This window comes from Marmota monax, unplaced genomic scaffold (assembly GCF_021218885.2).
Source record: "Marmota monax isolate L192 unplaced genomic scaffold, Marmota_monax_Labrador192_F-V1.1 WCK01_AAM20220418_F8-fsc00008, whole genome shotgun sequence".
NCBI classification, from domain to species: Eukaryota; Metazoa; Chordata; class Mammalia; order Rodentia; family Sciuridae; genus Marmota; species Marmota monax.
The window spans coordinates 22,513,801-22,526,285 of NW_026694432.1; the positions used below are offsets into that span (position 1 = coordinate 22,513,801).

The 12,485-nt window shown below is 46.1% G+C and overlaps 1 long non-coding RNA gene across 2 annotated transcripts in view; it reads right to left on the reverse strand.

Moving 5' to 3' along the window:
- Positions 1-220: 220 nt before the first annotated feature.
- The window catches only part of LOC124075375 (uncharacterized), a 36,615-nt gene continuing 24,350 nt past the window's right edge, over positions 221-12,485 (reverse strand). The window contains exons 2-3 of one of the 2 annotated variants that reach the window (XR_009224351.1): positions 998-1,461; positions 221-431 (exon numbers count right to left, since the gene is read on the reverse strand). This is a non-coding gene — a long non-coding RNA (uncharacterized LOC124075375). Of the gene's footprint in view, positions 1,462-12,485 lie in introns of both variants that reach the window. The other variant, XR_006846015.2, reaches the window with a different exon arrangement.

Here is a 12,485-nt window from a genome sequence, read left to right on the forward strand (position 1 = left end):
GTAGTGGTCACAGCCGGCGTTTACAAAAATCAGCTAGAAAGGACGACAACATGGAGAGACAATCTCGGGCCGGGGCTGGGGCTCAGTGGCAGAGCGCTGGCCTGGCCGAGTGAGGCCCGGGCTTCCATCCTCAGCACCACACAACAAGAAGTAAATAAAACAGGGGCCTCTGTCCAGCCATGAACACACCAGTAAATAACACCCCCCGCAGTAGGACGTGTTTACTTCTTCTAATTTTTATTCCATTTAAATATCGGTGTGCATTTCCCTGGGTCACCATGCAAATGCACTCGCTGTGGACACGGGCACCTGGTGACAGGAGGAACACGGGCCTGCCATGGCTGGAGTGGGGTTAGAGTCCTGGTTCTGCCCCTCGCAGATGGACAGAGTCACGGCAAGTTATTGAGCCCTCTGTGCCTGGGTTTCCTCATCTGTAAAAGGGGACAGAAATAACACCAACCTCATCAGGAGGATTAAATGACGTGCTTAGAACAGGGCCTGGCAGGGGTCCCCCGAGTGTTGGTCACAGCTGCCAGCCTCAGACTGAGGATGAAGGGAGGCCTCAGAGGAGGGAGGCTGCGATCCCCTCCCTGGTGGGCAGAGCTCTTCGACCTCCCCATTTTACAGATGAAAAAGACAAAGGCCCTGAACCAGGGTTGGCTTGTCCAGCCACTGAGGAAGACTGCGGCCTGGCAGTCAGTCACCCAGGTGAGGGGGCTGAAGTTCAGAGAGGGGGCAGGTTAGGGGGCTGCGGATGTAGCTCAGCGGCACGGAGCTTGCCTATCGGCCGAGGTCCTGGGCTTGGTCCCCAGCTCTGCAGAAAAAGCATGCTCTGTGTGCCCCTCCCAAGGTGTCTCGGGATGGCGTCCAGGAGGCTGGTGACAGGCGCACCTTGGCTTCTTGTTTGTTATAATTATTCCACAGCTAACGTGTGTGGCTCTTTCGCGAAGGAAAAAAAGAGACGTTTCTATCAACATCAGAAAGAGCCACTGCCCACCTTGCCTGAGTCATGCGACATCTGCAGGCCAACCTGTGGGCTGACACCAGGCCATCTCCCCCCAAACCACCAGGGGTGTCGCTGTGGTTTGGGGCACTGGGGCACCAGGAGGCTGCTTTTCATCTTCTTTTTCTTCTTTGTTCCCAGTGACAGTAGATGACCTGCTGGTGGCATTATTCTGTAAAACAAACATGCCAAGGATTGCAGATGTCACACACGGGAGGTTGGGCAGGCCGTAAGTCACGCTGGAGTTTATCAGGAGATAAGTCCTGGCGTCTCTCGTCGCCACAACCTGGGCTGAGAGTGGAGGCTGCCAAGGGCCGGGGAGAGGGTTCTCGAGGCTCTGGGTGGCAAACCAGGAGCGGGGTGAAGAGCAGGGTGCGCAGAAGGGGCCCTGGGAGACGGCAAGGAGGAGGCGTCCCCAGCTGAGTCCCCAGGTGACTGGCCCTCTGCCGGGGCTTTCCCTGGAAGAGAGAGATTGGGTCAAGGAAGGAATACCAAGGCTTAGAGGCCGAGGGAGCCCACGCTGAACCCTGGATGTGGAAGATGGACCCTTTTGAAAAGGCACAGGCTTCCTGGTGAGGCTGTGGACTCCCCGGACACCCCAGAGGCCCAGAAGCCCATCTGCTGAGCCACCCTGGCTGCCTGTCCTCTCTCGTAGCACAGATAGAACCAACTAGGCCTCAGCGTGGGTGGCACTGCCTTCCCCCTCCCAAGGGAAGCTCCCTGAGGCCCAGCACGGAGTCCCCCTCCCTCTTGGTCTAGCCCAAGCCCAGTGCTGGGCTAGCCCAGTGCTGAGAAGAGAAAGTGCGTAAGGAACATCAGTGGAGTGCCCGAGCCTGGAGCCCGGCGGGGTCTGATGGTGACAGGCCTGTGTCGGGGACCCGCATTTGGGTTTCCCTTTAGCTTGCCCGTGACCCCAGTGTGGGGGTCTACGGAACACGGACCTCCCTTTAGTTCTGTCCTCACAGCGGACAGCGAGTCACAGCCACCTCCAACTCCAGAGAGGAGGAATGGGGGAAAGACACCACTGAGTAGAGGAAGAAGAGGCAGGACGCAGGGGCCAGCGTCCCAACAGGCACCACCTATCGAGGGAAGGTCGACCACACATGCCCGGTCACTGTGGGGAAACTGGCAGCAGCTGGCAGGATGGGGGGTCAGGTTGGCTGGATGCCTGGGGCCAGATCAGGTGGCTTGAGCTTATTAGCAGAAAGAGTGCAATCAAGAGCGGTGTCCAAGGACAGAGGGCCGAGACACTTGCTTGGGAGTCAGGGGTTCAGCTTATTGCACCAGGAAGGGGCCCAGAGGCTGCTACCAGGACACTCATCAGACACTGCGGCAGGAAAAACCGCCTCCCGCTCCCTGGATCTCAGCAGGCAATAGGGAAGTAAGGGCAACAGCACCTCCTGCTGGACACCCTCAGCATTACAATATCTATGTTGGAGAAGTCCAAAACAGCAAGGGAGATAAATTCTAGAATGTTCCATCTGGAATATCACGATTCAACAACTATTATTGCTGCTGTCGCTTTCTTTGATTAAACAATTAGAATATCCCCAGTGCTGTGCTAAGCACCTTTTTTGAATGATCTCATTTAATCTTTGCAACATCCCTATAACCATAATTCCTTTTTTTTAGATAAGGAAACTGAGACGGGGGGATCGTTTTTTGTCACGTCTCAAGTTGTTGGTAGCAAAATTAGCTCTCTAGTCAATGTCTCTGACTCAAGATCCACAGTTTTAAGTACCTTCTTGGCCTCCCTTTGGGTTACTTTCCTTCCTTGTGTGTCACTTTCTCAGGGCTAATGTCACAGCTGCCTAGTGGCCTTGTTACCTGTGCCCCTACCCTGACAGGCCCATCTCAGCCACAGTCATCCTTAGGCTTTCTCAGGATTTCAAAGCACTTTTGCCTAAGCTACTTACACACACACACACACACACACACACACACACACACATACACACATATGTAAAGTGGGACAGAGGATTGTCACTCCCAGTTGACAGATGATAAAATTGAGGCTCAGAAGAGTAATCGATTGACCACAGACACACAGCGTGGAGGCTGCAGCGAAGGCTGTCACCCCAGTGCTGCACATGCACTTTCTCTCCCCAACAAGTGCCTGATTCTCAGGCCCAGAGCTTCCTGTGGGCACATCCGAGGGTCCCCGGGAAAGCCTCAGGAGGTCAGGGCAGCAGAGAGCTGTCTTCTCTGCATTGGAGGGACCCCCAAAGCCGGATCGCCTGGTCCAACATCTCACAGCCTGGGTCACGTTCCTTCGGTGTGTGGCGCCCCCTGGCGTCCAGGCTTAGCAAATGCCGCTCGCTATCTAAGACTTCTTAGATGATGGGCGTTTCCAGTGATGGGGGCGGGGCGGGCTTTCTGACCACCTCCCAGGATCTTGCTCCCAGCCGGGCCCTTCAGCCCCTAGTGACCAGCGTGTGTCCAATAGGTAAGGACCACACTGCTCCTTTCAAAGCTTACCCATCCACCCCTTCTGGTGAAATTCAATTGGGTACAGACTTTCTGGACACAGTCCCCTTAAAAACTAAAATCAAGGCCTGTGGATGGGGCTATAGCTCAGTAGTTCAGCATCCCTGGGTTCAATCCTTAGTATCAAAAATCATATATATTTAGGGATGGTTTATGTCATTGTAACCATGGCCCCTTCACCTTCTGATGGTAGCTCTCATTGCTCTGAGGCTTATTTTTTTAAAAGAACACGTGTTTTCTCTGTTCTCCCCTCTCCCCTCCCTAGCAAGTTAAGGGACACAGTGTTAATTTTCTCCCCTAGTTAATTGCCCTCAACACACCCACTACAGGAAGGAGCTGCCTGCTGAGGATCTGGGAAGTATCTCCCCAATCAATAAGTGAATCCTAACACACCATTGGAGTGTCCTAGGGCCCCCTACCAGAGCCTACCTGGAATGTAACCCTTGAAGACTTCCTTTAAGCCCCCCATTGTTGAGAGCCACAGCCAAAGGGGCCCCAGCAAACTTCCAGCTGCCAGCAAACTTCCAGCTGCTGGCTGATGATTGGCTCACAGCGGCCCCAGCAACATCTAGCTGATTGGCTCCTCGGCCCCAGCAACATCTAGCTGATTGGCTCCTCTGCGGTGATGCTCATTGGACTGTTTCCCTGCCCTTTCAGACCACGGAGCTGCTCATTGGGGGACTTTTTTGGTTCCGCCCACGTGACCCAGCCAATCGGCCTCAAGAGCAGGAGGATTGTGGGAGGTGGAGAGAAGCTTGTGTGGGAGAGAGAGGCTTGGGGAAAGCCGGTGGTGGCAGTTGAGGCTCTGAGGGTTTTTCCTGAGAGACTATTTTGTTTGTCGTGTGTGGTTCTAAAAATAAAGTTAGTTTCTTTTGACAAGTGGCTCCTGATTGTGCCCAGCCAGACTGCGGCATTTGGTGGCTCGCACGGGGAGCGACTGAGGGTAAGTGAAACTGCTCGCCCCTGAGGGCAGGGCGAGAGGATGGGTAGCCATTTTAAGATTCTTCTTTTGTTATTTTGTTTCACTTTTGTTTTAAGTTGCCTGTCCCTGGAGATGAGTGAGACGGAAGAAAAACCGCTCACATCTGAGGAAAAACTATTTACGTCTGAGGAACAGATAGGGAGAAAGGACGGATGCCCATGTCAGGAGGATAGAAAGGCTATAATGACTTTTTGTTGTTCCCTTTTTATTTCATTCTGTCTCGGTTTTGTTTGGCGTCATCTTGTTGGGTTGTATTATAGTAGAAATACGGGATCAGAAATTAGTAAAAAACAAACTGAAAGAGTGTTAAGTAAATTGTTAGAGGAAGGAGGCATCCCAGTAAAATCAAGAGCAGTCAGGGCATACGTTGATACAATACAAAAATGTAGCCCATGGCTTTTTAAGGAGGAGTTGTTAAATATATCACAATGGAACCATCATGGTGAAGATTTAAAAAGAATAGAAAAGAAAAGCCCAGGGACTCTGCCAGTTGGCACATTGCCATTGTGGACGTTCATATCTTGTTTGCTTAGTCCAAAGCCTTCAGTTCAGACAATGGTAGAGGAAGGAGAAGACATAATGATTCAAGTAAAAGAGAAGGTCTCTCAAGTTAATCAGACAGAGAAAGAAAGTGTAAAACAGAAAAAGCCATCAGGGGGAAAGGTACAACAGGAGACTGCTACTAACACCTTTCTATCACCAGAGGGTGTAAGTGTCCAACCAACAGCGCCACCTCCATATGCTGGGAGGCCCCCAACCCCCGCAGTTGATAGTTGGGATCCTCAGACAAGATCTCAAATATTAACATGCCCTGTATTTGAGGCAGGAGGGCAGCGATTTTACCAAGTTTTAAATTTCAAAACAGTGAAGCAGCTAAAAGAGGCTGTAACAACCTATGGTCCTCAAGCACCCTTCACTGTAAGCTTGGTCGAATCCATTAACAACTTGAACATGACGCCAGCAGATTGGGCTAATATGTGTAAAGCTGTGCTAAATGGAGGACAATACCTGTTATGGAAGGTTGCCAATGAGGAATTTTGCAAGGAGACGGCTAGGCGAAATGCAGCAGCTGGTTATCCTCAGAGAAATCTAGATATGTTGTTAGGAAAGGGACCTTATGAGGATCAGCAGCAACAAATTGCATATGATCCTGGCGTATACGCACAAATTGCTGCAGATGCAATTAAGGCATGGAAGACTTTACAAGGACATGGAGGTTTACAAGGTCAATTATCTAAGGTAATACAAGGAGCTAATGAACCTTATGCTGAATTTGTAGATAGGCTTATTCAAACAGCTACCAGAGTTTTTGGGAATACAGAACAAGCAATGCCATTACTAAAACACCTGGCTTATGAGCAAGCGAATCGTTGGTGCAGAGATATCATTAGACCATGGAAACATGAAGATTTAAACACATATATTAAATTATGTAGAGACATTAATGAACAAGAGCAAGTCGTGGCAGCTGCAGTAAAACAGGCTTTAGATGCCAGAGACATTAATGAACAAGGGCAAATTGTGGCAGCTGCAGTAAAACAGGCTTTAGATGCCAGGCCAAGAACATGCTACAATTGTGAACAAACAGGACATTTTAAAAGGAATTGCCCCATTGGAGGAGGGTTTAACAAAACTAGGTATCAAAGGAGTAGAATACCAGGTATTTGCCCACGATGCCGTAGAGGGAGACATTGGGCTAATGAATGCCGTTCTCAAACCACCATAGAGGGTACTCCATTATCAAAAAACGAACAAGGACCAGGTGTTTATCCACGATATCGTGGAGAAAGGCATCGGGCTCCATTGCCAAAAAATGGACAGGGGGGCCCAATGCTCCGGGGCCCCAAACCACAAATATACGGAGCACTGGAGGAACCCAGCAACCCCATCAGGGTAGTGCCCAGGACACATTGTCCATCAGATCCCTCATCAGACAAACCAGAGGGAGCGCAGGGTTGGACATCTGCGCCTCCGCCAGAGCAGTACTAACTCCAGAGATGGGAGTTCAAATCATTCCCACAGGGGTGAAAGGACCTCTTCCCAAAGGAACAGTAGGCTTATTATTGGGACGCAGCTCTTCTACTCTAAAAGGACTTATGATAAGTCCTGGGGTAATTGATCCCGATTATGAAGGTGAAATAAAAATTATAGCCAGTTCTCCAAAGGGTATATCAGTAATTTCACCAGGAGATAGAATAGCACAGTTACTAATAATACCCAGCCTACATGATAAATTTTCCAGTCGTACTGTAGAAAGAGGTTCCAAGGGATTAGGCTCCACAGGTGTAGATTGGGCTATGCTTTCTTTAAATTTAGATTCTCGCCCCATGCTAAAACTAAATATTCAAGGACATGAATTTAATGGGCTACTGGATACAGGTGCAGACCTTAGCATCATCTCTCGTCAAGAATGGCCAAAACATTGGCCATTACAACAAGCCACTCAAACGCTTCGAGGCCTAGGAGTGGCGACTAATCCCCATAGAAGTGCAATGGTATTAGATTGGAAGGATCCTGAAGGATGTGAAGGAACTATACAGCCATATGTATTGGATCATCTTCCCGTAAATTTATGGGGACGAGATGTCCTAGATCAATTAGGTTTGACATTAACAAATAACATCAACCAAAATGCACCCACTATTATGACTAGACAAGGTTTTAGGAAAGGAAAAAGATTAGAAAAACAAGAACAAGGTATAGCAGCACCAATACAAATAGATCAAGGGAGAGACAGACATGGGTTGGATTTTCAGAAAGGGCCACTGAGACAATAAAAATTACTTGGAAATCAGAAAGACCAGTATGGGTTCCTCAGTGGCCCCTGACTAAAGAAAAGATACAAGCAGCCCATGACCTGGTCAAACAACAATTAGCAGAAGGACATATACAACCTTCTGTATCTCCCCATAATACTCCCATTTTTGTCATCAAAAAGAAATCTGGTAAATGGAGATTACTGCAAGATTTAAGAGCCATTAATAATGAGATGGTTATTATGGGACCTGCTCAATCAGGGATTCCTCAGTTATCTGCTTTGCCAAAAACCTGGTATGTTTTAGTTATAGATATTAAAGATTGTTTTTTTTCAATTCCAATTCATCCTGAGGATAGTCCACGTTTTGCATTTACTATCCCTGCACTGAATCATGAAGGTCCTGATCAGAGATATGAATGGAAAGTACTCCCTCAAGGGATGGCTAACAGCCCAACTATGTGTCAAATTTATGTTAACAAAGTAATCCAGCCACTTAGAAATCAAAATCCTGAACTACAAATATTTCACTATATGGATGATGTATTATTAGCACACAAAGATAAAAACACATTGCTAGAATGTTATGCCACACTTACAAACTTATTAAAAAATTATAATCTAGAGATAGCAATAGATAAAGTACAATTAAATTTTCCAATTAATTATTTAGGAGTTCTATTATCCTCAACCATGGTCCGTCCACCAAAAATTCAAATACGAGTAGATCAACTCAAATCACTTAATGACTTTCAAAAGTTATTAGGAGACATAAATTGGATAAGGCCTTATTTAGGTATACCAACAGGAGAGTTGGGACCTTTATTTGATATCCTACAAGGTCCATCAGATCCAAATTCACCCCGAATGTTAACGCCTGAAGCAAGAAAGGCATTAAAAATCATTGAAACATATATGGAAAATATGCATTTGGATAGAATTGATATAAGTTTGCCTTTATTATTTATTGTACTACCAACAAAAAATATTCCTACAGGAGTATTTTGGCAAGAAGGTCCATTATTATGGATACATTTATCTTATTCTCCTAACACTATTCTTACTAGGTATCCTGAGGCTGTAGGACAATTAATACTCAAAGGAATAAAAGCAGCAAAGGGAGTGTTTGGAATTTCTCCCAATAAAATTATTACTCCATATACTATGAATCAAATTGATGAGTTAGCTAATGAGTTAAATACTTGGGCAATAATCATGTGTAAATCTAATGTTTCATTTGATAACCACTTACCATCTAATCCTTTATTGTCTTTTTGGTCATCGCATCCTGTAATTTTTCCAAAAATGACAAGAAAAACACCTATCATGAATGCTCCAAATATATTCACTGATGGGTCAAATAATGGTACAGCAGCAGTAGTTACCCCTGATCAAACTTTTACATTTTTAGTACCCAAACAATCAGCTCAAAAGGTAGAGCTTAATGCAGTTTTACAAGCTTTTGTGATGTTTAAAGATTCTGTATTTAATTTATTTTCTGATAGTCAGTATGTAGTTAATGCTATAGTATCTCTTGAAGATGCTGGTAGGATTTCCCCTTCTTCTACTGTTTTCTCTTTGCTTTCCACTATACAAAGTCTAATCTGGGACAGATAAGATCCATTCTTTATAGGACATATCAGGGCACATACAGGATTGCCTGGAGCCCTTAGTTTGGGCAATGATTTAGCAGATAAAACTACACATGACATACATATTTTCTCTACACTAGAAGAAGCTATAAATTTTCATAAAAAGTTCCATGTCAATGCTAATACTTTACAAAAGCACTTTAAAATAACTAAGGAACAAGCTAGACAAATAATAAAACAATGTCAAAATTGTGTGACCTTTTTACCACAAGTTAATCTTGGAGTCAATCCTAGAGGATTGATACCTAACCATATTTGGCAGATGGACGTCACACACTTGCCAGAATTTGGAAAATTAAAATATTTGCATGTTACAGTTGATACTTCTTCTGGATTTTTGATGGGCTCCCTTCATGCCGGAGAAAAAACTAAAGATGTTATAGCTCATTGCTTACAAAATTTTGCCACTGTGGGTGTTCCAAAACAGTTAAAAACAGATAATGCCCCTGGTTATACTTCTACCTCTTTTAAACAATTTTGCTCAACATTTGGCATTACTCATATAACAGGAATCCCATACAATCCACAGGGACAAGGCATAGTTGAAAGAGCTCATCAAACTATTAAAATGTACTTATTAAAGCAAAAACAAGGAATTGGGAAGGGGTATATATTCCCCAAAGATAAACTTAAAATAACCCTTTTTACTCTAAACTTTTTAAATTTGGATTCATCAGGACTTAGTGCTGCGGAAAGGCATATGTGTCCAAAAAATGTACATAAGCCCAAGGTACTTTGGAAGGATATTCTAACAGGACAATGGAAAGGTCCTGACCCAGTAATTGTCTGGAGTCGAGGGTCTGTTTGTGTGTTTCCACAGGGAGAACAGCAGCCGATTTGGATTCCAGAGAGATTAACCAAGGTCCTGACCCAGTGATTGTCTGGAGTCGGGGGTCTGTTTATGTGTTTCCACAGGGAGAACAGCAGCCGATTTGGATTCCAGAAAGATTAACTAAAGCGATTTCTACAGACCAAAAAGAAGATGATTTGGCTCAAATCCATAACAACTGATATCCAAAACTCCAGTTTGGCTATTCTTACATCTGCAACAGAACCAGGATGCTTTTTTCAATATCTATTTTATTATTGCCCTTTGCCATATCATGAAGTTCTATTTTGTTTTTTGAGCTCATACAGACCTAGGTTAATGTTTTGCTGATCAGTTCTATTTTTTGACTATAGAGTTTTTAAACATTGCAATGGAGATTTCACCTGTAAAAAGTTATAAGGCCTTTACTATAATGTTATGTGTTGTATGTATTATATTATGTGTGCACACTTGTGTTTTGTGTTATATGTTTGAATGTACGTATGTCCATATATCATATATGATGAGCGCTCATGATAAAATGGATCCAAATATTTTTTTTTTCACGTGATTTATATGGTTTAATTTAAATTGGGTAAACAACTGTTGAGGATTGTTTTAATATGTAAACAAAAAAGAAGGTTAACAGATCTGTTTGTTTACTTTTACCTTTCCTTTTCATTATATTTAATAATTCTCTTAAAGATAATGTAAATTGTTAAGAAAATTGTTTTCTTTTAGTGCCTTCTGTAGTGTTACATAATTTTTTCTTTAGCCATTATTGCCAGAATTCCTATCTTCATCCCAGTGCCGGTGAAGACAATGTAAATTGTTAAGAAAATTGTTTTCTTTTAGTGCCTTCTGGAATGTTACATAATTTTTTCTTTAGCCACTATTGCCAGAATTCCTATCTTCATCCCAGTGCTGGTGAAGTGAAAGATAAAATCAATCTACAGCTTCTACAATAGCCATCACTGAACTGCTTGCAGAACTTGCCTGGACACATTGTGAGCTCACCTGTATGCATTGTGAACTATCTGTTGGTGCAGTGACTTGTGGTAGTGCTGGAGTATTTTTGCTGATGGTGTCACCGGTGGTACAATTTAGGAGCCCTCAATTGGCTTAATGTCATGGCATTTTGCATCCTCCTCTACTAGTGATGGTCTAAAATTTGGGGGCCAACAGAGGTGAGGCAAAGAACCTCACCCCCCCACAGGTGCAAAGGCCTATCCACAAGTATGGCTGTATGCTGGACCGGTAGTCAGTGACGGGTATGATCCAATTGCAGTGGTACCAACCTAAGACAGGAGGCTGACGCCTAGAGGTCAGTTCATCTGATGACGGGTAAGGACCATATGTTGAATTGGACTGCCTAACAGGCACGGTCCCTAAGCCACATGCTTGTTGTTTAAACAGAGAGGGGGAGATGTTGAGAGCCACAGCCAAAGGGGCCCCAGCAAACTTCCAGCTGCCAGCAAACTTCCAGCTGCTGGCTGATGATTGGCTCACAGCGGCCCCAGCAACATCTAGCTGATTGGCTCCTCGGCCCCAGCAACATCTAGCTGATTGGCTCCTCTGCGGTGATGCTCATTGGACTGTTTCCCTGCCCTTTCAGACCACGGAGCTGCTCATTGGGGGACTTTTTTGGTTCCGCCCACGTGACCCAGCCAATCGGCCTCAAGAGCAGGAGGATTGTGGGAGGTGGAGAGAAGCTTGTGTGGGAGAGAGAGGCTTGGGGAAAGCCGGTGGTGGCAGTTGAGGCTCTGAGGGTTTTTCCTGAGAGACTATTTTGTTTGTCGTGTGTGGTTCTAAAAATAAAGTTAGTTTCTTTTGACAAGTGGCTCCTGATTGTGCCCAGCCAGACTGCGGCACCCCATGTCCCTCCTGATGGGGAGAGTCACAGCCTCTGGGACAGGAGTCCCCTGTGTTTCTCCTTTGCTAGCAAAGCGATAAACCTTCTTTTCCCTTTTCCTCAAAACTGTGTCCTCGTTATTGGATTGGTACTGGTGACAAGGACCAAGTTTTTCGTTACAAATTTGGTGCCCAACGTGGGGCCCGAGAGCGCCGGAGCCCCTTTTTGTTTGGGGAGCTCCTGCCTGCCTCCCTGAGCAGTTCAGCTGCTCCACCCGGCTCTGCTTCGAGAAAAAGGAAACTGGACTCAGCAAAGTCGCAGCACCCTTGGCCACCTGGTAAGTCCCCCTGAGTGCGCACCGAGACCCTTGACTCCACACATCTTGTCCCTCTTCACAGGGACATCTCTGGGGCCACTGGGGTAAGAGCTCCGGTTCTGCAGGGGACTGGAGGACCCCAGGACGTGACTCCCTTCGCTCTGCTCTAGGTTCTCATCTGTTTGTTGGCCTCGGGTTCAGGAATCCCCTCTGGTCCCCTGTCTCTGTGTATGTTTTGTATCTGTCACCGAGGTCTGCCCAGGGGCCCCTTGGGAAAAGTCCTGGCTGAATGGGCTACACATAGTTATGAGCCTGTGACTAAGAAAAAGAAGGTGTTTTATTGTGACACAGCCTGGCTGACGTCTGTGCTGGAGGGAAGGCGGCCCCTGTGTGGATCCTGCAGCTGGAGCTGTTTGTTGGGTCAGAGGTCGGGAGAAGGAGAGGAAACCCCGGATGTGCAGACTGTCACGTGGCTACATAGCAAGGACTCTGAGGAAGGCACAGCCTCCTGTGCATGGGGACAGCAGAGAGTCCATGGAGAAAGCTGAGAAGATTTCATCAATCTACATAGAACGAACCCTTCCATCCTAATTGTCACTGCTGATTGCCCGGCCAGATGCCTAGCACCCC